This window comes from Siniperca chuatsi, linkage group LG19 (genome assembly GCF_020085105.1).
Source record: "Siniperca chuatsi isolate FFG_IHB_CAS linkage group LG19, ASM2008510v1, whole genome shotgun sequence".
NCBI classification, from domain to species: Eukaryota; Metazoa; Chordata; class Actinopteri; order Centrarchiformes; family Sinipercidae; genus Siniperca; species Siniperca chuatsi.
Genome location: NC_058060.1, coordinates 5,547,002 through 5,572,928, shown reverse-complemented (window position 1 = coordinate 5,572,928; position 25,927 = coordinate 5,547,002). Strand labels below are relative to the sequence as shown.

The 25,927-nt window shown below is 42.7% G+C and overlaps 1 protein-coding gene and 1 long non-coding RNA gene across 6 annotated transcripts in view; both read left to right on the top strand.

Annotated features, from left to right (window-relative positions):
- The window catches only part of kcnh2b (potassium voltage-gated channel, subfamily H (eag-related), member 2b), a 415,530-nt gene that overhangs the window by 313,464 nt on the left and 76,139 nt on the right, over positions 1 to 25,927 (top strand). The gene's annotated exons all lie outside the window — the stretch shown is intronic.
- LOC122866586 overlaps positions 12,046 to 25,927 on the top strand; it is a 39,853-nt gene continuing 25,971 nt past the window's right edge. The window contains exon 1 of the long non-coding RNA XR_006375756.1: positions 12,046 to 12,167. This is a non-coding gene — a long non-coding RNA (uncharacterized LOC122866586). The remainder of the gene's footprint in view (positions 12,168 to 25,927) is intronic.

Below are 25,927 nucleotides of genomic sequence, written 5' to 3'. Positions count from 1 at the left end.
TTCAACCTGAGCATGAGTCTTCAAGGGTCCCTGTTCTGTGGAAGACATCTTGCCTCGTTCCTGTGCCAAAGACGCCGCGTCCCAGTGGCTCCAAGGACTACAGACCGATGGCACTGACCTCCCACATAATGAAGACCCTGGAGAGACTGGTGCCGGAACAGCGTTGGTCCATGGTCAGACCCCTCCTATACCCCCTTCAGTTTGCCTACCAGCCGGCTGGTAGTTGAGGATGCCATCATCTTCCTGCTGAACCGCGTCCACACCCATCTGGACAAGCCGGTAAGCACGGTGAGGATAATGTTTTTTGGCTTCTCCAGTGCTTTCAACACCATCTGGCTAGCCCTGCTGGGTGTGAAGCTGGCAGCGATGCAGGTGGATGCACCCCTCGTGTCCTGGATTGTGGACTACCTGACTGGCAGACCACAGCACGTGCACCTGCAGCGCTGTGTGTCGGACAGCGTGGTCAGCAACACTGGGGCCCCTCAAGGGACTGTCCTCTCTCCCTTCCTCTTCACCATCTATACCACAGACTTCAGCTACCACACAGAGTCCTTCCACCTTCAGAAGTTTTCTGATGACTCTGCTGTGGTGGGATGTATCAGCAGTGGTGATGAGTCTGAGAACAGGGCTGTGGTGGGTAACTTTGTCTCATGGTGTGAGCAGAACCATCTGCAGCTCAATGCGACAAAGTCTAAGGAGCTGGTTGTGGATCTACAAAGGGCCAAGGCACCAGTGACCCCGGTTTCCATCCAGGGGGTCAGTGTGGACATGGTAGAGGATTACAAGTACGTGGGAGTACACATGGACAATAAACTGGACTGGGCTGAGAACACTCAAGCTCTGTACAGGAAGGGCCAGAGCTGCCTCTCTTTTCTGAGGAGGCTGAGGTCCTTCAACATCTGCCGGACAATGCTGAAGATGTTTTATGAGTCTGTGGTGGCCAGTGCTATCCTGTATGCTGTTGCATGCTGGCTGAGGGTAGCGGACGCTAACAGACTCAACAAACTGATCCATAAGGCCAGTGACATTTTGAGGGTGGAGCTGGACTCTCTGGCGGTGGTGTCAGAGAGGAGGATGCTGGCCAAACTACATGCCATCTTGGACAGTGTCTCCCAACTACTCCATGATGTGCTGGTCAAGCAAAGGAGTGCCTTCAGCGGAAGACTTATCCCCCCAAAAAGTACCACAGAGCGCCACAGAAAGTCATTCCTGCCTGTGGCCATCAAACTCTTTAACTCCTCCCTCTAAGGGTAGTCTGTATGACCCTAAGTCATTAAACTGGACAATGATCATTACATCTCTGCAATACTTGACATAATTGTGCAATATTCTGTGTAATACTCCTGTGCAATAATTTAGTTTAAAATTCCCTATTTATTCATATTGATATTACTGATACTTCTATTACTGCTGTGCAATATCCTCCGAGGGGAGAGGGAGGCACAATGCAAAGACCACGTAGAATTAATTAGTAATACTAGGAATGACAGCTATAATAAATAATGTCAGCATCAGTAACAGAGCCAATAACAACAAATGTAGTAGCAGTTGTCAAGCAGGAACACGGGGGTAGCTGGTGGCCCACAACCACAGATCCAGTCTCTGCAGCTCCAGAGGCAGAAATACCTGCTGAAAGCGACAGAAGGAGAGAGGAGAGAAACGAGAAAACACAAAACTAGAGTTAGTAACATGCAGTAATGGGATAAAAATGCATACAGATGGAGAGGGAGAGAAGGAGAGAGGAAAGGGGCACATCATGGGAAGTCTCCCGGCAGTCTAGGCCTATAGCAGCATAACTAAGGGATGGTTCAGGACTCACCCAAGCCAGCCCTAACTATAAGCATTATCAAAGAGGAAAGTCATAAGCCTACTCTTAAATGTGGAGATGGTGTCTGCCTCCCGAACCCAAGCTGGGACCTGATTCCACAAGACAGGAGCTTGATAACTGAAGGCTCTGGCTCCCATTCTACTTTTGGAGACTCTAGGAACCACAAGTAACCCTGCATCCTGCGAACGCAGTGTTCTAGTTGGATAATATGGTATTATGAGATCTTTAAGATATGATGGTGCCAGACCGTTAACAGCTTTGTAGGTAAGGAGAAGGATTTTAAATTCTATTCTAGATTTTACATAGAGTCAGTGCAGAGAAGCTAGTATTGGAGAGATATGATCTCTTTTCCTAGTTCTTGTCAGTACACGTGCCACAACATTCAGGATCAACTGGAGACTCTTGAGGTACTTATTCGGGCAGCTTGAAAATAGCTAGTTTTAGTCAGTACACATGCCGCAGCATTCTGGACTTATTCGGGCAGCCGGTTAACAAGGAATTGCAATAGTCCAGCCTAGAAGTAACAAATGCATGCACTAATTTTTCGGTATCATTTTGAGACAGGATGTGCCTGATTTTTGCAAAATTACGTAGGTGAAAAAAGGCAGTCCTTGAAGTTTGTTTCATGTGGGAGTTAAAGGATGAATCCTGATCAAAGATAACTCAGAGGTTCCTTACGGTGCTGCTAGTGGCCAGGGCAATGCCATCTAAAGTAACTATATCTTTAGATAATGTGTCTCTGAGATGTTTGGGACCAAGTACAATAACTTCAGTTTTGTCAGAGTTTAACATCAGAAAGTTGCAAGTCATCCAGGTCTTTATGTCCTTAAGGCATGCCTGAAGTTTAGTTAACTGGTTAGTTTCATCTGGCTTGATCGATAGATATAATTGGGTATCATCTGCATAGCAATGAAAGTTTATGGAGTGCTTCCTCATAATACTGCCTAGAGGGAGCATATATAAGGTGAATAGAATCGGTCCAAGCACAGAACCTTGTGGAACTCCGTGACTAACTTTGGTGTGCATGGAGGACTCACAGTTAACATGTACAAACTGAGATTGATCTGATAGACAGGATTTAAACCAGCTTAGTGTGGTTCCTTTAATGCCAATTACATGTTCCAGTCTCTGTAATAGGATGTGATGGTCAATGGTGTCAAACGCAGCACTAAGATCTAACAAGACAAGTACAGAGACAAGTCCATTGTCTGATGCAATTAAACGGTAATTTGTAATTTTCACCAGTGCTGTCTCTGTGCTATGATGCACTCTAGACCCTGACTGAAAATCCTCAAATAAACTATTGTTATTTAGAAAGTCACACAACTGATTGCCGACTGCTTTCTCAAGGATCTTAGAAAGAAAGGGAAGGGTAGACATAGGTCTATAGTTGGCTAAAACCCCAGGATCAAGAGTGGGCTTTTTAAGAAGCGGTTTAATAACAGCTACTTTAAAGGATTGTGGTACATAGCCTGTTAATAAAGACAGATTGATCATATCCAGTAAAGAAGTGCTAACTAAGGGTAAAACATCTTTAAGCAGCCTAGTTGGAATGGGGTCTAAGAGACAGGTTGATGGCTTAGATGAATTAATCATCGAAGTCAGCTGAAGAAGGTTGACAGGAGCAAAGCAGCCAAAACACACATCAGGCTCCACAGCTGTTTCCAAGGTATGTCCATATGTTTTAAGACTTTCTTGCCAGACTAAACAGGATTCTTCCAGGTTGTTGGAACACCATTTCCTTTCAAGTTTTTGTGATGTTTGCTTTAATTTGCGGGTTTGGGGGTTATACCATGGAGCTAACCTTTGTTTTATTATCTTCTTTTTTAGAGGAGCAACAGAATCGAGTGTCGTTCGCAGTGAGCCTGCAGCACTATCAACTAGATGGTCAATTTGGGAGGGGCTGCGATTTGCATAGGAGTCCTCTGATATTGCAACATAACATTGTATTAAATGCACTCTGACAAAAGCTAATTGAATCTAATAATGAGATAAACGCATTACTAAGGCTATCATTTTCAACGTCCACATGAAGATTGAAATCACCTACAATAACCATTTTATCTGTTTTAAGGACTAAACTTGATAAAAACTCTGAGAATTCAGATAAAAACTAATAAGATAAAAAAGAATAAGGACCAGGAGCGCGGTACACTATAACAAATACAATTGGCTCTCATGTTTTCCAGGTTGGGTGTGAAAGACTAAGAACAAGGCTTTCGAATGAGTTATAATTTAGTTTAGGTTTAGGGTTGATTAATAGGCTTGAGTCGAAGATGGCTGCAACTCCCCCTCCTCGGCCGGTGCCTCGAGGAATATGAGTATTAATATGACTGGGTGGAGTAGATTCATTTAGGCTAACATATTCTTAATGACCCAGCCAGGTTTCAGTTAAATCGTTCACTAGTACAGCTTTAGATGACAGAGAGCTAATGTTTAATTCTCCTATTTTGTTGTGCTATTTCAGCGTTTTTGTTTAGGTTTTTATTTATAACTCCTCTTCTGTTAATTTTGGATTTTATTTATTTAAGTGGTCGGGGGGCAGACACCATCACTAAGGAGTTTTGGGTGGGTAACTGCAACTCTGCCTCCTGGTCTGAACTGAATGATTTTGGTTATTAGATTGGAGAAGAAAAATAAAATTGCATAGGTGTAAATTTGGGGCATAGCTGTCACAAAATAAGAGAGTGTAGACAAGTTCCACTTGAAATCAGCAATAACAAGCAATATTAAACATTTTATTTAATATTCTTAGAAGTACCTTATCACATAGAATCTTCTTTAACTCAAACAAATGGGATGGGTTACAACGTGATTTTAACCATGTTGGCCATGAGATGAAAGTGTACAGCTGTCTTAAGAAGATGTGCCCTTCACATACCTCCTTCAGCACAAGAATATTAAGGGGGGGTCATTTGCTCATTCACCGACGGTCCATGATGGACAATTTCATCCAGGTGCAACACGGTTCGTCCATCAACTTAATGTGTAGTACTGACACTGACATAACTGAGTGAGCCATGTTGTGTGGTCTGGAGGCAGTGAGTTTTATTTTTTGTCCTTTAACATACTTGTGGTTTTGCTTGCATAAAATGGTTTTGATACAACAGTAAAGAAAATGGATGCAGGATGCAATGGATTACTGTCTCATTGTCTTGGTCTCCGTTTTGTAAGGCAATACACCTGCTTTCACTGATACCCATCAGACTGCAGTGGATACTGTAGGACATTTTACAACCATGACCAAAGTATCTACCATTGCCTGTCTCTGTCTGAATGACCACATTTATACTGTAAAGAGGGGATGTAGGGGATGATAGGAATTTGAGGACTTGCAGACATTACATCCTCATGACGGATTTGAAGTAGACTTTCAATGCTGCAGTTAAGGATAACAGTAGCTGAAGTATTTTTCTAATTTGATCTCTGACAACACCCAAAATCCAAGATTACTTTTAGCACTACTTAGACTAGATAGATAGACTTTTAAATCCACTTCAACCACCAGAAAAGTCCTGTATTTTATCACAAAGAAAGTTGAAAACATAAGAGATTAAATTATTCCTGTCCATAGACTCTAATCTTGACTCATCTGATCCTATGTCCACCCAAGCACTCATGGATATCTCACCTGAAATCCTCTAACCTGCTTTCTGGATATAACACCTAACAGACTGAATAAGGGTGTCATAAAAACAATTATCCCCTATATATTATCCATTATCATCAATCTCCTGGCTTGGGTCTTGAGTACAGGCCTTCTCTAAGCTTACACTCCTATCAAAAGCTCTGTCTGTGATGGATTGGCTTGTTCAGGATGTCTGTCTCCCTGCTGTCCACACAATGCATGCTGGTAGAGGCTCCAACCATTTTTAATGATGTCCCTGTTTCATTTTAACAAGCCTTCATCAACCTCCACTTACTATTTCCCTTTGGGGAATCCATCTTAAGTGCTGTTCCATTAGTCTGATAACTCAAGTGATGCCCCTGAGATCGACCTTTTGAGGGAGCAGGTTCGCAATGACTAATGTAGACATCAGGTGGACATTTACCAAAAATGCATTTAGATCTCCTGTCATTAGCTGAACACGACCAATCATGGTAGAGCAAACAATTTAGACAGTTTATACTTCCCCTTTGAGCCATCCCCCTGCTCTGCAAATGGGCATTAGATCAGGGTATCACCGAGTATCAGAGAGAAGTCCGGTAGAGCATGTTAAATGACAAACACAATGAGCCTCCTGAAAACAAATAAACATGTAAAGAAAATGAATGAGCACAAAGGCAATAAGACAAAGATAGAGAGGAAAAGAGAAGCACTGTGCTGAAACTTCTTCAGCTTCCCCAGTGCCCAGTGATGCAGCCGCATAATGTGTTGTGATTTCCCAGCCAGGGACGGGAGCTGCTGGCTCCCCTGTAGAAACATTACCAGCACAGCTCAGTGTTATATCGAAAAGCATCATGCAATGCTTCATTTGGAAACCACAGCCATTCATCAGTGCCGCCATTGATTTGTTGCTCTGCACTAACAAACAGGCAGAGAAAAGCATGGTATGTATGTGCAAAAGCATTTTAAATGGTAACCTTTTTAGAGAAGGTTCCTGCTTATATGTCCAGTGTTTACCCTTGGATTTTTTCCAGCAGTGGTGCTGAAGCGCGTGAGTTTTATTTTGCGCCGCCGGACGATATTTAACACGTCCGCTGACACGAGAAGAGCTTTAAACACATATTTGTACACAGTAGATGTCAAATTACGTTAAGTAAAATGCTTCAAGACTTATCATAATATACACTTTTATTGAACATATAATACAATACAAATAACGTCAAATTAAATCATGTCAAATCAAAATTATGCAAAAAAGAGGTCAGTGTCGATTAACAAGAAGCCTAAGTCACATCCTGGGAGCATTTTATCCTCCTGGTCTTCTGAAAAAATAGCTCTATAGCTGTGCGATAAGGAAAGGGGGGCCTGTTAATGCTGAGGCACATACAGGCAGCTATATGGTCTGACTGGCTGCTTAAAGTAGAGATAGCAAGTTTATTGCGTATGGGGAGATTTTTTATAAAGCAGCAGCGCTAATCATTTAGCAGTTTAGTAGTTTTTGTGTAAGTAACCATACCAATATGAACCTGAAACTCAGAAATGTTCACACATAGACATTCACACACTCATGCATACAGACGATTATACAAAATGAAAAAAGAGAAGAATTTGCTGCTGGCTGTGATGGCAATACATGTTTGATGAACTTAGCTATAACAGCTTTACTTCTTAACCCTCAACCGCTTTCTTTCTTTTTCTGTCTTTCTAGCTTTCTTGCTTAGTAAAGTTTCCATATATGTATCTACTCTATGTATCTATATGAGTATATTCTGTCTGTCATTTGTACTGTCCTCTCTCATGGTCACTGTCCTTTTCTGCCCTATTTCATCACCCTACACCTCTCATTGCTCATCTCTCTCCATTTTTTCACCTTTCCTTTGTCCTCTCTCTCTCTTTCATCTCACACCAGCCTTCTTCTCTACATCTCTCCATATTTAAATTTAGATTGGAATTTCTCTCCACTGTATCCAAGCAACCTATCCCCCATACATAAAGAACCAGCCAGGCTCAAGTCTTCTAATTTTCTTCCTTATGCTGTCTCCTCTCCTTTCCTCTCATCTCTCACTTCCTCCATCTTACCCACTTTTTTCTTTTCTCTTTTCCTACATCTCTTTTTCCTGGTACAACTGTGTGTGTGTGTGTGTGTGTGTGTGTGTGTGTGTGTGTGTGTGTGTGTGTGTGTGTGTGTGTGTGTGTGTGTGTGTGTGGAATATAAACCTGTTATCACAGTCACATTGTGGGGACTCACCTTCCTTTTGGGGAAAAAACCAAGCAGCATCCTCCTGGGTTGAAAAATGAATCTGGCTCCAACAGTAAGTCAATCTCCATAAGCCCCCATATTTAAAATGCCCAACTTCACAGCAGAAATAAACATTATTACAGCCTGGTACAAAAACTGTTTTGGTCTCTATAGCTAATTTCCCTGTTCATGAAAACTGTATGGGGTTACATTTTTATAGAATCCACCCGTTTAAATTATATTGGCTTATAAGGCTTTATTCTATGCATAATTAGGGACATGACCGCTTTGAGTGACAGGTGGGTGCTGTCACAGGTGGCTGGTTTCAGCAACCAGGCTTCATTCAGCCCAACTCAGCTCAGCTAAAAATATCTTCTCGAGCCTGTCCGTAGACAAGGAAAAAAAGGAGATTGAATTAGAGAAAATTATAGTATATATGTATACAATCTATGAAAAAGCTAATAAAGACAATATTTAAAAAAACATATCATACAGTAGGACGGTGTAGTCCCTCATTCGTCCAGGAGTGTTCTATCGTAGAAAAGGTTTCAGTCAGAATCATCTGGACACTGTTTTCAGAATCAAGATGTTTGGCTCCATCCGGAAGTCATTCCCAATTGAGAATGACTTCCGGATGGGAGCCAAACGTCTTGATTCTGAAAACAGTGTCCATATCATACAGTAGCCTATAAAAAGACCATATCATACCATGATGAGTACAAAGTCCGAAAAACTCACAGAGAGCATCTCATAACATTACATCAAGCAGAAGTTCATCATTCAAGCCCTTGGGAGACAAGGTCTATAAAGTGAAGATCCAGAAGGCTTCATGTCTCTTTAACAGCAGGTCAAAATCGCCACCTCTAGGTGGTGGGCTGACTTTTTCAATACCCAAAAAGCATAAAGTAGAAATGTCATGTTTTTCATCATTAAAATGTACAGCTACAGGAAAATCTTGGTCATTCCTACATATAGTGCTTTTATGTTCACTTATATGTTGCTTCAGCTTCCTAGTAGTTTTACCTACATCCCACGTGGACAATGTAGCATGTACACAACATGTGTGGAGGCATAAGTTACAATAATAATAACACTCTAAGGAGAAAACTTTGTTAGTGTGAGGATGACAAAAATTGTTGTTGCACTGTGCGCAGTTACCACAATGGTAGTTGCCATTGGGTAGGGGGCTTAACAGATTCTAGGTTCCATGGGTTTGTGACGTGCAAAATCAACATGAACCAGTAGGTCTTTTAAGTTTTTTGTTTATTAACAAAAACAGGCAGATCTTTAAAAATCGGGGTAATTCAGGGTCTGATTTCAAAATGTGCCAATGTTTTCTAAAAATAGATTTTATGGCATGCGAGTGAGCAGAATAAGAGTTGATGCAGGTCACAGAAAAACTCTTTTTTTTCCAACAGTTCCGAGCTGGGGGGTTTTCAGTGCAATCTCATAAGCCTAATGAATCCAATTAGTAGGGTACCCTCACTGGACAAATCTGGCTTCCATGTCTTAAGCTTTATCCATAAAGTCTTCAGTGGTGTTGTATACTCTTCTTAGTCTAAAAGAGGCCTCTCTTGAGTGGGGTGCCGCTTGCCAATAAAAGAGTATTATTATCAGTTTCCTTACGGTATAATGTAGTGGATAAGGTGTCATTGTTTTTTATGACCCACATATCTGGAAAATTTACCTTTTCATCACTGTAATCCATTGTAAATTTTGGATTAATGTTAAAACTATTCAATTAGGACTCATGCAATTCATCAGCATCACCTTGATACAGACAAAATACATCCTTAGTATATCTATACCATTTCAAAATTTTGGGCAAATGTGTATTTTTCTCAGGGCTCAAAACAAAATTGCTCTCAAAAAAGCCAACAAATAGATTTGCGTAATTAGGCGCACAAATAGAGCCCATGCTCATCCCAGAAACTTGTAAAAAGAAAATTCCCATCAAAGTTAAAATATTACTTCATGACAAGAGTAGCTAAATCAATGATAAACTGATTAGGTAGAATGGCTGTATCGTCCCAGTTCTGAAGATAGAAGTGTAAAGCCTCCAAACCATCATGTGGTATATTTGTGTAAAGGCTGGCATTATTAAACGTGACTAAAAGAACATCATCGAGTCAAGTCAGTAAGACCTGAAATATTATTAATACAATCAGTGCAACCTCTAATATATACTGGTAGGATGTGGACATAAGGCTTAAGAAAGAAGTCAACAAACTCTGACAGTAATGAATTAGTCTGAGCTACTATGGGATGGCCTGGAGGATCAGACAGTGATTTGTGTATTTTAGGCAATGTATACAATACAGGGCGGATAGGGTGCTGCCAATACAAGAAATGATGTTCAGTTTTGGTAATCCAGTGTTTTTGTAAAAAGTACTTTTAGTTCTAAAAGGAGTGGGGGAAGACCTGGTGTCTGGTTTTTGGAAAAGAAATGTCTCACTTTAATCTGTCTAAAACACTTGAACAAGTCCACTTTTACACCACTGGTGGGCACAAATGACAGACCCTGGTCATTCGATAAATCCTTAGAAGAAATGTTAATTACTGTGTCTTTGTGAAGTTGCGTGTCCAAGGATGGCTTGTTCTTTGGTGACCGCTTGACTCTCCTGCATTTCTTTGGCCTCTTTGTTGTTCCTTCTGCGTGCATTTAAAAAATGACCAGCGTGAGAGGGACCACCACAGAGACTCACTGTCGAACGTGAAATCAGTGAAAACACTATCCATAGAAGAGTTGCCTCTAGGAAAGTGACGCCTCTGCTAATCTCCTATGTCTCGGGATGATCCGCTGGATCCTGGCACTCTCTTCTCCCACGCACCTGTCGATCCACAGGTGTGCAAATAAGTTCCGATTTTTTTCTAGTATAAAATGGGTGACACATTTGAAATTACAATGGTAGAATATTAAGATATTTATCAAAATATCAACTATCAATGACTACATTTTAAAAATATTGGTATAATCGAAAATATGAACATAATATGTATGATATGGTCTCTATGTATCTATTTTCTTTCTGTGTGTACTGTATATGGCTGTCTGTTTGTAAGACAGTGTCTCTGTCACATACAGTACATAAGGGATGGACACAATTATATGAACACCTGCACAGTATAATCTAATCCAATACAACAGTCCTTAATTTTTTTGTTGACACTCTCAAAGGTTTTGATTCAGCTCCATGTTCATTATGTTCGATCCCATAGTTGTAGCATTGTTGCACTGGATTACATAATATTGTAAGGTGTGCCCACTATTTTTTTCCTGCCCCTGTATGTAGGCTGAACAAAATAAAATTATCATCACAAAATACCAGCACCTACAACACTGTTAACAATGTCTGTGTATGCATATACATGCCATTATTTTCTCCTTCTTCTCTCTCTATCTCTCCCTCTATCACCCCCCTCTGTCTGTATCTCTCTCTCTAATACTTCCTCTCTGATTATCCTTAACAGAGCATCTTTTTTTCTTTTACCAAAACACTTCCCAGAATAAGCTCCTCTACTCATTCTCTCCTTCTGTAATTCCCCCTCGCTTTCTCTCTACCACTCTCTTTTCAGAATAGTAGTAGTAGTCATCCCATCAGCAGCTAAATGGCATCATAGCTCCATCTACAACTAATGGACACAGACTCTCATGTTGTCGTCTTTCGTCTCTCTTTTCTCCTCCTCCTTTTTTCCTCTATTGCATGCTGATTTGTTCAACGATCCAGAGGAGTTAACAGCCAGGCAGCCTGCAGCCGGGTGGGGTAGGGGGTGGGGGGTTGTTGAAACTCATTGAGATGTTGTAAAAAAAAAATAGAAAAGTGATGCCGGTGGTGGTTTAATAAGGAACCGTTGGCCAGCTGAGGACTGATCTGAGCAATGCAGAGGGAACAGGGAAGGCAGAGCAGAGACAGAAGGCAGGAGTTTCAGTTGCATCGGCGTGGAAGCTGTTGATGTTTAACAGGCTACCGAACCACTGCAACTCCCCTCCATTTGTGAGCATGAGGGAGAAGAAACCTACGAGGAAAAAGAAGAATGAAGAAGTGGAGCTTTTTCGAGGAAGCAGGGGAATAGAGTGATCACCCCTCTTTCATGTGACATCTGACAGCGTCTCCAGGCATGAGACTTAGTATATCCCACACTACGCCTTCTGGGCTGCTTCTGCACCGTGACCTCATCATCGTCGCAACACCACATAGTGAAGTCTCGGCGTGGGTTTGTGCGGTGGACAGTCACGGACACTTGGGGGGCCACTCTGACCCTGCCGCCGTGAGCTGCCGCTGAGGACCATGGTCCTGCTATCGTTGCTCAAGCTCCTCAACGTCTTCCTGCGCCAGTCGACCTTCATCAAAGCTGCTGCCACTGATCACTGCTGCATCCCTTCCTGCTGCCCAGCTGCTCTAATGCCGCGCCCACCCGGCCTGCCACTCTCTTGCCGCCGTGGGTGGGAGGCGAGTGAGCACCCACGACATCTGCCCACCGAAGGGAGAGAGGTGAGACAAAGAGGGACAAATGAGGTGACTGAGGAAAGTTTCTGGAGAAGTAAAAAGGGAGAGGACAAAGTGCAGGAATAAGTGTCTGTGTAGGGGGAAGAAATTGTGTATTAGACTAAGATGGACAAGACTGTAACAACAGAAGGAACTAGCATAAGAAACTTATTGAAAATTATTTGTGAGAATATGTTAAAAAAAAAAATTTACCTCTTTTTTTATAAGCTTAAAGAACAGTGCTAGATACTAGACAACCAAGATTGTTGTCTATGAAGTTCAATCAGCACACTGCTTGAAGACATTTCAGAAAAATGTATGGCTTTATGGAGTTGTTGGAGATTTTACATCAGTCTGAATGTTTTATGTCATATTTAGTGGCAGATTTTCTTGTATCTCTTCACCAGAAAACAAGGCTGGATTCTGTTACAGTGACCTTTAAATTTTACACTTAATTCTCTGCGGTGGTATAAATTGATATAAGCTCACAGATACAGTAAAGAGCGGAGGCAGCCCATCTGTCTAGTGTTGAAGGCATTTCTATGGAAGTAATAATATTTTGAGTTTATTTTGTAAATCTGAGAAAAACTTGTGTTGCAAGTGAAACGTAGAAATTGGAATGTAAACAGTTAGCCAGTGATCTAGTATAATGCAATTTGATTGGCTGTTAGATTTAGTATGAAAGAAATAGAACCCTGCGAAACAGTCAGAAGCCACTGGACTTTGGAGCAACACAGTCTTTTGACCTACACGGAACTACACAGTTAATTTGTAAGAAAAGTAAAGATCCTAAGTTTAAAATTTTTTATGTTTCGAGATTCATAATTAAACAGTCAAATGAAGAACTTTGAATTCGAGACTTTTATTCACTGACGTTTTGTGTTGAGTACAAAAGAACTTTGAAGCTAGTGAGTTAGCTTGTTGCACTCACAGTCTAGTTTGTGGTAGTTGGACAGTAAGAATATCTTCACCAAAACTCAACCAGTAAGGCTTTAAAGTATTTTGCAAAGTTGCAAATCAGCAGCATATTCCTTGAAGAAATACAGTGGTGTAACGGGAACATTTGAAAGTTGGATCTTCTTTTGCTCAAGTGTTGATATCAGTCCACTCATGCTGTTGTTGGTTTGTTCTTTGGCCTGGACTATCTCAAGGCTAAAATGTGTCACTTTCTATCAGCTTAACCAGCAGAACAACGAGGGCCAAATAAAAAGTGAAGCCACTGCCCTACATCTAATATTTCTAATAAAGAGACAGTCGCAATTCCTAAGTTAACTAGACATTAGCTAAACTATCAGCTACTATCACATATGAGCTACTTGAATTATTTATTTTTTAGTTTAAATTTTGATGATAAATGCTGATGCACATGTAAAGGCTGTATATGAACAGCCTTCACATGTGCTCCTCAAGTGTAACAATGGTAAACAGGTTAACTGGGACACAACAGAAAATTTGTCCCCAACTTAGTTCTTGCCTCCTGAAAACAACTGAGTCAGTGTATGAGAACTGATACTGTAAGGCTCATTTTGAACAGAGATCCACAATAGAAACATCCATCTTATACTGCAGTGTGCACAACCTACTCCTTAAAACCAGTCACTAAAGATAACAGCTTTGATCCCTCACTACATTCATGCATTAAACTGTTTGTGTCACATTGAAGAAGAGAGAGGTTGATTTTAGAGCTTGAGAAAATTGAATCAGTAAAAATAAATGAACATAACAGAACATACAGTGATGTGAAAAAGTGTTTGCCCCCTTCCTGATTTCTTATTTTTTTTGCATGTCTGTCACACTTAAATGTTTCAGATCATCAAACTAATTTAAATATTAGTCAAAGATAACACAAGTAAACACAAAATGCAGTTTTTAAATGAAGGTTGTTATTATTAAGGGAAAACAAAATCCAAACCTTCATGGCCCTGTGTGAAAAAGTGATTGCCCCCCTAAACCTAATAACTAGTTGGGCCACCCTTAGCAGCAACAACTGCAATCAAGCGTTTGCGATAACTTGCAATGAGTCTTCTACAGCGCTGTGGAGGAATGTTGGCCCACTCATCTTTGCAGAATTGTTGTAATTCAGCCACATTGGAGGGTTTTCGAGCATGAACTGCCTTTTTAAGGTCATGCCACAGCATCTCAATAGGATTCAGGTCTGGACTTTGACTAGGCCACTCCAAAGGCCTAGTCAAAGGCCTAGTCAAAGACTCTTCATTTTGTTCTTCTTCAGCCATTCAGAGACCCCACAACAACATCCAAAGAGTTCCCTTTCCTAAATTTACAACTTTTAGTGGAATGACTGCAGGAATTAACATCTCCAAATGAGGCTTTGGGAATGGCTACATTTGGTATGGAAGTCAATTAGAAGCCTGCAATCATTTTGTTGATCATGTTCTAGTCATTCAGGTAAATTTGGTAAGTAGTTTTTTTGCCTTTTTTTTTTTTTGCTTATAAATTTGGCACACCTTACTTTTCATGAGCTACTTCCAAATACTGAAGGTCCTGATTGAAAACTATAATATCAACTAAGTTGATAAGATTAAATTATTGATATGATATGGATATGGATAAGCTGGGAGAATGCCTCTTCTGAAATTGACATGACACTATCAGACTCTGTTGGACTTAGTGGGACTTCAGAAACACTTTCAGTTGTGCAGTAGTGTTACAGAGTGGAGCTTCTTTAACCTTATAAACAATCTGTGGCAGAGTACAGACATCGGCCTGCAGAAAGCACACAAACCAGACAACAGTCAAGTTTTATTTTGGCCTGCCATCAAGTTACTCACAGAATTACATTAACGTTAAATTTTATCATTTTAACCGGTGAAAGCAACGGCTTGCGTTGGCTAAAAATGAGGATCTGCTAGCTGAATGTTTTGTACACTGATCTTTGCTAATAAGAGAGGAGAGATAATTAGAACCTTGAACCGCCACCTTAACGTGGTGGAGGGGTTTGAGTACCCGAATGACCCTGGGAGCTATGTTGCCTGGGGCTGTATGCCCCTGGTAGGGTCACCCATGGCAAACAGGTCCAGGGTGACGGGTCAGACCAAGAGCGGTTCAGAAGACCCTTATGGATTATTTAAAATCAAGGCCAGTTACGTCGCCCGGATTGGCGCTACCGGGCCCCACCCTGGAGCCAGGCCTGGGGTGGGTGCCCGACGGCGAGCGCCTGGTGGCCGGGCCTTTCCCCACGGGGCCCAGCCGGGCACAGCCCGGCGGGAGCGACGTGGGGCCGCCCTCCGTGGACCCACCACCCGCAGGAGGATCCGTGAAGGGGCCGGTGCAGAGAGATCTGGGCGGCAGTCGAAGGCAGGGGCTTCGCGACCAGATCTCCGGACACAGAAACTGGCTCTAGGGACATGGAATGTCACTTCGCTGGGGGAAGGAGCCTGAGCTTGTGCGGGAGGTTGAGCGTTACCGGCTAGATATAGTCGGCCTCGCCTCCACGCACAGCCTGGGCTCTGGAACCCGTCTCCTCGAGAGGGGCTGGACGCTCCATTTCTCTGGCGTTGCCGGCGGGGAGAGGCGGCGGGCTGGTGTGGGCCTGCTCATAGCCCCACAGCTCAGCCGTCACGTGTTGGAGTTTACCCCAGTGAACGAGAGGGTCGCGTCCCTCCGCCTCCGGGTGGGGGACAGGTCTCTCACTGTTGTGGCGGCCTACGGGCCGGGCAACAGCAGTGCAGAGTACCAGGCCTTCTTGGAGTCCCTGGGAGGGGTACTAGACAGTGCACCACCCGGGGACTCCGTTGTTCTACTGGGGGACTTCAACGCCCACGTGGGCAACGACAGTGACACCTGGAGAGGGGTAATCGGAAGGAACGGCCCCCCTGATCTGAACCCGAGCGGTGTTCAGTTGTTGGACTTCTGTGCTAGTTACAGTTTGTCCATAACTAACACCATGTTCAAGCACAAGGGTGTCCATCAGTGCACGTGGCACCAGGACACCCTAGGCGGGAGGTCGATGATCGACTTTGTTGTCGTATCATCTGACCTCCCGCCGCGTGTCTTGGACACTCGGGTGAAGAGAGGGGCGGAGCTGTCAACCGATCACCACCTGGTGGTGAGTTGGATCCGCTGGCGGGGAGGAAGCCGGACAGACTTGGCAGGCCCAAGCGTGATCGTGAGGGTCTGCTGGGAACGTCTGGCGGAGCCCTCTGTCAGCAGGGTCTACAACTCACACCTCCGGGAGAGCTTCTCCCAGATCCCGGGAGGTTGGGGACATTGAGTCCGAGTGGACCATGTTTTCCACCTCCATTGTCGATGCGGCGGCTCGTAGCTGTGGTCGCAAGGTTTCTGGTGCCTGTCGCGCGGCAATCCCCGAACACGGTGGTGGACGCCGGAAGTAAGGGATGCCGTCAGGCTGAAGAAGGAGTCCTATCGGGCCTTGTTGGCTCGTGGGACTCCCGAGGCAGCTGACAGGTACCGGCAGGCTAAGCGTGCTGCAGCACGTGGCGGTCACAGAGGCAAAAACTCAGGACTGGGAGAGGTTCGGAGAGGCCATGGAGGAGGACTATCGGTCGGCCTCAAAGAAATTCTGGCAAACCGTCCGACGGCTCAGGAGGGGGAAGCAGTGCTTCACCAACACCTTGTATGGTGCGGGTGGAGAGCTGTTGACCTCGACTGGGGATGTTGTCGGACGGTGGAAGGAATACTTTGAGGATCTCCTCAATCCCGCTGTCACGTCTTCCGAAGAGGAAGCGGAGGCTGGGGACCGGAGGCGGACTCATCCATCACCCTGGCCGAAGTCACTGAGGTTGTTGGCAAGCTCCTTGGTGGCAAGGCTTCGGGGTGGATGAGATCCGTCCTGAGTATCTTAAGTCTCTGGATGTTGTGGGACTGTCTTGGCTGACACGCCTCTGCAACATCGCGTGGCAGTCTGGGACAGTGCCTCTGGACTGGCAGACCGGGGTGGTGGTCCCTCTGTATAAGAAGGGGGACCGGAGGGTGTGTTCCAATCACAGAGGGATCACACTTCTCAGCCTCCCCGGTAAGGTCTATTCCAGGGTACTGGAGAGGAGAATTCGTCCGATAGTCGAACCTCGGATTCAGGAGGAGCAGAGTGGTTTTCGTCCCGGTCGTGGAACACTGGACCAGCTCTATACTCTCCATCGGGTGCTCGAGGGTTCATGGGAGTTTGCCCAACCAGTCCACATGTGCTTTGTGGATCTGGAGAAGGCATTCGACCGTGTGGCCCGGGCGCTTTGTGGGAGTGCTCTGGGAGTATGGGGTCCGGGGCCCTTTGCTAAGGGCTGTCCGGTCCCTGTATAACCGGAGCAGGAGCTGTGTTCGCATTGCCGGCAGTAAGTCAGACCTGTTCCCGGTGCATGTTGGACTCCGCCAGGGCTGCCCTTTGTCACCGGTTCTGTTCATAATTTATATGGACAGAATTTCTAGGCGCAGTCAGGGGCCGGAGGGTGTCCGGTTTGGGAACCACAGGATCTCATCTCTGCTGTTTGCAGATGATGTCGTTCTGATGGCTTCTTCAAACCAGGACCTGCAGCATGCACTGGGACGGTTTGCAGCCGAGTGTGAAGCAGCTGGGATGAGAATCAGCTCTTCCAAATCTGAGGCCATGGTTCTTGACCGGAAAAAGGTGGTTTGCTCTCTTCGCGTGGGTGGGGAGTCCTTGCCCCAAGTGGAGGAGTTTAAGTATCTCGGGTCTTGTTCACGAGTGAGGGACGGATGGAGCGTGAGATTGACAGGCGGATCGGTGCAGCGCCTGCAGTGATGCGGGCGCTGTATCGGACCGTTGTGGTAAAGAAGGAGCTGAGTCGAAAGACAAAGCTCTCGATTTACCGGTCAATCTACGCCCTGCCCTCACCTATGGTCATGAGCTTTGGGTAGTGACCGAAAGGACAAGATCGCGGATACAAGCGGCCGAAATGGGCTTCCTCCGCCGAGTGGCTGGGCGCTCCCTTAGAGATAGGGTGAGGAGCTCAGTCACACGGGGAGCTCGAGTAGAGCCGCTGCTCCTCCACGTCGAGAGGAGCCAGCTGAGGTGGCTAGGGCATCTGATCCGGATGCCTCCTGGACGCCTCCCTCGGGAGGTGTTCTGGGCATGTCCCACCGGGAGGCGGCCCCGGGGAAGACCCAGGACACGCTGGAGGGACTATGTCTCTCGGCTGGCCTGGGAACGCCTCGGGATCCCCCCGGAGGAGCTGGAGGAAGTGTCTGGGGCGAAGGAAGTCTGGGAGTCCCTGCTTAGACTGCTGCCCCCGCGACCCGGCCCCGGATAAGCGGAAGAAGATGGATGGATGGATGGAGATAATTAGATTTGTTACAGTCGGAGTTTAGCGAATCTGTGTATTTTGCCAACCCCGGGTGTCTGTCACCTGTGTGACTAAAGAATTTTTCCACATTCACACACTTTAATTTTCACTTGCATATGCAGTGAAATGCTCGCACTGTAGAGCCCGGCTGTCATTAAGGAGAGCAGCAATTGCAACACAAGCATCTGAGGTGGACAAAACTATAGACTGTATAAAAACACAGTAAAGTTCAGTAAAGAAAGGATCAGATTTTGATAGCCTTTATTTTAGCCGTTATTGTGAAATTAAACTTTTGCAAGAGTCCCACTTTCAAAACTATAACAACTAGACTCAGTTAGTTTGGCATAGAATAATTACAATCGTTTAGAGCCTTGATGGGGAAGAGTACCCTGCAGACAAACGCATAACAGTCCAGGTACTCACAGTCCTCATATAAGTACTCACACGTCAATGAGACAATGCAAAGCCTGGTACCTAAAGCAGGTAGAGATGCTGGGACGCCAAGGGAGGGTAAGGTAGTGTAACTCTGGCGTTCCCTGACTCCAATACGTCTTGTACTTTACACCATGCCTGAAGCAATTTGCAAAGACACATTATTCCCCCTGCCAACTCTGAGATGTATGTCTGTTAGTGTGTACAGTCAGTAGCCATTGTAGACATCCACTTCTTGCTACATAATTGAACTACTGCTGCACTTTTTTTCCAAGTGGAATTATATAGAAGAATTGAGTATTGCCCTTCAGGTTGTTGTAGGACTAAGGCAGGATAAATGCAACTACCCACGTACTGAATTTTTGAGTGAGCAGCCATTCTAACTTAACTCTAACTTGTTGCCGAAAATTCCTTCCTGAACCTCTAAACAGTTCCCAAACTGGTTTTAGTAATATGAATTTCTGCTGTGTCATTCTGTGAAAATAGTTGTTTGGGTTAGCCTGAATTTACAGGGCTTTGAATTCCTGTATGTTGCCATACATAAAGTGATTGATAATCTTCAGCTGTTACATTTTTATATCAAAAGTAAAAGCGAGAAAGATACAGCAAAGATAATCCTCAGTAAAGTAAGACTGTGGTTGTTGTCATGTCTTATGCCATCTGACGTAAGACAGTTACAGATACAGAATATGGGAAGATTACATAATATGTGTGAAACAAGTATCAAAAGGTTCTCCCTTGCTTTTGCAGCTGGTGCCAAACAGTAGCAGCACCTAAACTGTAAACACTCCAGTAGATTTTTCAACACTAAAATGACTCATTCCACTGTCATTCTCTGCCACATTTAAACTCACCACATGATCTCATGAATTTGTGAAACTCAGTTATGCCACACATGATCTGAGTGGTTTAAAAATCAATTTACTCTTAAAAAGTGCAGTTTATGCTCCGTGAATAAACTAAAGGTAGTCAGACCACTGACAGGTGTAATTGCATTTATTATTATTCTAAAGTTAACATATGGAAACCAGGATATAGAGACAGGCGTTAGATTTGATTACAAGAAAGCTGCATTATAAAAGGTTGGCTTTTACAAACTTTGTAACTGAGCTTTACAAGAATGTCTGACCTTTGCAGAGATAAAAGAAAAGAGTTTAAAGTCAAGAGTAGGCTCGGTATTGTTAGAAAAATTTCAGTATCATGCCAGTAACTTTTAGCCCTTTTTAAATTAACAAAATATGCCACTGCTCAACCCATATGTGATAATTGTCTAAATAAAATTAAGTTAGGAAAGTGACGTAATTTACATGAGGAAATATCTGATCAAAGAATAAGTAAACAGGCCTAAGAATTTGTCCAAGCATTCAGTCCCATATTTTGATACTTGACACTTTTGTATACTCAAAGCTATGGTATATGGTATGGCATATTTTGGTCGGTACTCAAAAAATATTGAGGTTTGATACCCAACACTAGTCAAGAGGAAACTTTGTCTGGTGAGAGCACATCCTCTTGACTAATGAGGTAAATATTGGCTTTTTAGGCGCACACATTTTTAGGCACATAGTGCAGTTTTCTAGTCATTTTTTGCAGTTTTCAAAACTCCAAAGAACAATCTCCAGGCCACTTTACTTATTTTGGAGACATACAAGTAGCTGTTCTTGCAACCTTCCTGTTTTTTGTTGATACAAACCTCAGAGGCATTTTGAATGACACGAGGGAGATTAGGAATCTTCATTTGGCAATGAATTTAACTACAGAAAATAGATTTTTAAAAATATTTATCACTGACTTTCAACCAACTTTAAGATGGATGTGAGTGTAGCCTTTTGGAATGCAGTCTCATACTCACCTGCTTTACAATTCCTAAAAACACTAACTGATGTTGGTTTCCCCATTCCTCCTACCCTACCATTGCAGTTCAATGTCATTTCCTCTTTCATGCACACAACAGCTTATCAGAGCTTCTGTTTCTTAGATTTGGTTTCTCACAAAAGCTAAATCGGATTTTCCAGGCTCATAAATGCACATGTACGTTCATGCATCCACACTATGAACACTAGAAAAATGTGTGAATCAGTGTGTGTGCGGATCGGCACCAAGTGTTTCTGGGCGTCGGTATCAGTGAATAGATAATAATCTGGGATTTAGAATGGTACTTAGTGAAGCAATGAGCTGTGAGACAAAGAGATGAGCTTTATACCAATGTACCAAGGAACCACAGGACATGTGAGCATCATTGTGTGTGTGTGTGTGTGTGTGTGTGTGTGTGTGTGTGTGTGTGTGTGTGTGTGTGTGTGTGTGTGCATGCGTGTGTGTGTGGTGTGCCTTTATGCCTGTAGTGAGTGTGTTCTGACTTTGGTTACCTTCAGAGACACATTTCAGGCTAAAGACCAGTTAATTGGGGACGACTTGTCCAATTGACAAAAGCCATGTCCCCAATTGGTAAAAAGCTGATTTTTGGGTCTGTGGTTAAGGCCAGGGTTAGGTTAGGGTTAGGGCTAGGGCTAGTCCTCAAAAGTGAGCTAAGTAACTGTTCACTGTCGTGCAAAAATTATGTTTTTCACTGTGAATTTGTGAACTCTTGCTTATACACACACTAGGTGATTCTGTGTGATGGCTGCACATATGCAAAACAGTTGTCTAACAATGAATTGTACATGATGATTGCTAGGTCAAGCAGCTCTTATTTAGACAGTGAGACCATCCATCCATGGAAAGCACTGGACCGAATCTTTTTATCCATCCATTCCACCATATTCTGCCCCACTTTCCTTCCTGACCTCTCTGTGGGACAGTGGAAGAGGTTGCTGTAAGGGGTCAAAGTCATAGTGTCACAGCAGTTATAAAAATTATAAAATATTCTCACAACATACATCTCATGGTGTACAGAATAGAACATTATGTATTGCATTGTCTACAGTATTTATACACTATAGACAGGGCTTGGAAAATAGCATTAATAGGATGTCTGAAGAATTATTAAAAATCTGACCAAGGATGTTCATTCTTGACCTTTGGAAACAGTATGGTGAACACAAAGGTCCACTTACAAGCATTCTGAACTTTCACAGTCTCCATTCAGTGAATAGAGCTGGCTCAGGCGTCATCACGTGATGACGCCTGAGCCAGCGTGATGCCCATGGATGGGCAGGGAATTATAAAGTACTTCTTCTTAAATAGGACTACATGTTTCTCATAGTTGCAAATCCTCTGTTATCTCATGTATTATATTTTGTATTATTAAAAAAAAGTAAGCAACATATATAATATATTTCCTAGCCAATGTCAGCATTCAGCATTTTGAAAACAAAAGGATGACATGTGGGTCATCACATACAGTATATTGTGTTGCATTAGATGCCTATTGTTCCTGGGTATGCTTGGCTTGAAAAATTATCTCTTTGGTGAGTTAAAAAAGATCTGATCATCTGATGGCGCAGAGTTTTGTTTCTTTGATGGTCATCAAATAGTCTATATAACAATTAAATTAGGCTTTACAGTGTATAAAAATTCATAGTCCTGATATGATCTTGCATATCCACCCTGACAGCACATGCAAGACAAACTTTGCTGACTTTGGCATCTTTTGGTAACAGAGATGGGGTGAGATGACATCATGGAAGAGATATGGAAAAAAAAGACAAAGAGAGATGGAAAGAAAAAGATATCCAGAGCGAGAGGGAGCAACCTTCCTAAGCACTGATTGTCCTGATGAATATTGGAAGAAGAAGGGTGAGGAGGAGGAGAAGGAGGAGGAGGGAGATGGTGCGAAAGAGATTGGGGCTGAGGAAATATGCCCCTTTGCTGTGTTGTAATGGGAACTGTCAAAGCTGGAGATAAAAAGGTCAGCCAGGAAGCCAATCATAGCGGCAGGCAGACGTCAAACTGATACACACACATACCCATACATATGCATAATCATAAGCATCGATACAAACAAAATACAGTATGCTTCTACACACACTCATACAGTATATAAACTAATATACATACACAGGTTGTTCTGTAGGTGATAGTCAAGAAAAGTGACATTGTAGAAACAAAGTTTTTCTCTGGTCATCACCAGTCTCTGACACTAAAGTACTATGACACTAGATTGCCTTATACTTGACCATTTTCTAAACCTCTCCCCCGAACAGCTATTGTCCAATCATAGCCTAACAACCAGCACTAGGCATGGCAGGTCTGTCAGGCTTTGAAAAAGAGTTAGGAGGGTGGTGTATTTTAGCCTTCACAAAACCAAAACAAAACAGAAAAAGTGTAAGGAATGTATTAAACTCTTGTTTATCTAATGTAAAGTAAGCTGAAAACGTTAGCATGCTTACTACTTAGAGTGGAAATCTAACTTAGTGTTATTTCCAAAGGCAAGTGGCATGTCATTAGCTAACTACATGTTTTTGTGGCATTCAGGTTATGTTAGAAAAATACCTGTTTGGACTGGAACATCCACCCTGTGGAAGTCAAGACACTATATCAGGGTTTAGAGTAATAACGACTTTGGCTACTCTTTATTTGGTTTAGGAATAGTGTTGCCAACTTAGCAACTTTCTCGCAGCATCTGGCAAACAAATCTAGCGACTTTTTGGGCAGACTCCTCTCACTTTAAGAGAGTTGCCAATATTTCTCAGTGAATATGCACTCATGTGGCTGTGGCTCTCTGATCTGACTGTGTTCAGTCAGTGAGTGGGGGAGAGCAGCAGCATGTTCAGTCAACCAATCATCAGCCACACAGAAATGTGTAAATATTAAAAAGTCAGCTGCAGACAGTGTTCAACCAACTCATTGAGTGTTAGTGTTAGCATTACATTATACTAGCTAGTTTCAACCGACAAAATCCACGGTCATCAGCTAGAAATGAGAAGCCAGCTAGTGTTTTTGTCAGTGTGAAATAGAAGACCTATCGTAAAGTATCAATTAATCAATTTGGAATACCTTGCACAAACAGGTACAATGATAGAAATATTTTTTGTTTTTGAGGGATAATTGAAGTTTGCCTCCAAAACTTTACAGCTGTAAACTACACAACAGGTGTCAATAACCTATTTGTTTTGAATTATTAATACAGTAAGTAGATTTTTGATGTGAATTCAAATGACCTCTGGTTTCAGGTCATTTGATGACAGGCTCAGAAACAAATGTATATAAGTGTAAGTCTCTTTTATATCTAAAAAGAAAAAGAACAGTGCTGAAGAAGAAGAGTCCTACTTTGGCGGAGAGGATTTAGAAACCGATTCAAGAGGTGCCCTTATGGGGAAAAATGGAGCAGCTTTGTGGCAAAACAGGGACAGGAAAATTCCAAAACGACTTTCTCTTAGGGGATTATTATTCCCTATTTCCTTATTTTTTGTTTACTTTGTATTTCACCTAGAAACATGAAAAATACAGATGCATTGCAGCTGCCCTTATAGTCTAGAGGAGAGAGTCACCTTGATTTACTTTAATCCCTATATTGCCATCATACATTGTGGATTGTGGTGTTGTGATTTACAATAGTTAAAGGGGGGCACCCACTTTTGTAGGTGCAATCAATTAATTGTGGCTATCAGAATTATCAAAGATAATCATAAATAACTTTAATGAATAAATTCCTTGGGGGCACCACTCTTCTTAAAGAATCAATTAATTGATTGAGTCTCATAAAATACACTAAACTATCAATTTGGAACTCGGATTGATAACTTGGATTCATAATTAAATTAATAACTATAACCAGAATTACTACCAATAGCAAGTAGGTTGAAGGATTTGGAGTCCAACATAGAAGAAGTTGGCAAATTATTCACTCTTTTGCAACATTAAAGACAGCATAATTATACACAAGCATTTATTTAAAAGATAAACAAAGCAAAAACACACAATGTGAAGTCTAACTCTAAATACTAAACTACAGAACGAAGGGATGTGTGTGTGTGTGTGTGTGTGTGTGTGTGTGTGTGTGTGTGTGTGTGTGTGTGTGTGTGTGTGTGTGTGTGCACGTCCAAGATGGCTGCTTGGATCTAACATTGCATCAAGCAAAAGAATGTGTGTATATTTCTTTGTTCTGCCTCCGTATGTCTTGGTACGTGGAAAGCATGTGCAGCAGGAGCTTTAAACTTTCTCTCCGCCGGGTGTGGTTGTCTTTAAGGGCCAAACTAGAGCTGTATGTGTATGATCTGTTTAGGATAATGGTGGCAAGTTAAAAGGAGTTAGCATGCAAAGACTCTGTCTGTGAGGAGCATAACATAACTAACATCAACTTAGCGTGTGTGGTTCCATTGAAGAGTCTTTTGCTGTGCAGTGTCCGTTTGTAGAGATCGGAGGATCCAGACGCTCGTCTTTGTTGTCCTCACAGAGTTAACAGCTTGGCATTAACTTGCTTCGTGCTTCTGAAAGTTAGCTGGCAGGTTCTGTGGCACTAAACTTTATTGCAGAGATCTAACAGGCGTTTGCAGCGCTGCTGTAGATCAGGAGAGTTTTTACTTTGAAACCAGCAACCTTTTGGTAAGAGTTGGTCTCATTCATTTTAAAAACAGTTGGGACTCTTTGGATTTAACAGCATTGAATTCAAGGTTAGAAGACATTATAGTAGCATCATTTTTTGTGGATGTAAATGCATTTGTTAATTTTTATCACAGTATAATAATCCAGTATTCTTTCTCCTCTACATTGTCCACACTGCAGTGGATGTTCTGTCCACTGACTGTCAATTTTTCAGCCGACACTATCTATTAATATGCTAGTCTTTTGGTGAAAGATAAAGCTACAGGTCAATGTCAACCTTATGCCCTCATCTGTGTCCATGAGTATGCCTGCACAGCAGTTTGTGTATTAATGTTGTAAGGTGAAAAAAAAACTCGACCAGATCTTTATTTCAAATGTAAGTGTTGGAATAAGTCTGAGAAAGGGTTAGGATGGGATTCGTCCATTTAGCTGACAGGCTCGAGTTCAGTGTGTTTATGGAAGCCTCTGAAATTTTGATGAGCTTTTTTTAACTGTTGTTTGAAAATTGTGCTTGCCAGGACAGGTTCTTTCTAATACTGAGTATGAGCATGAATGAGCAGTGATGTTTCACTATGT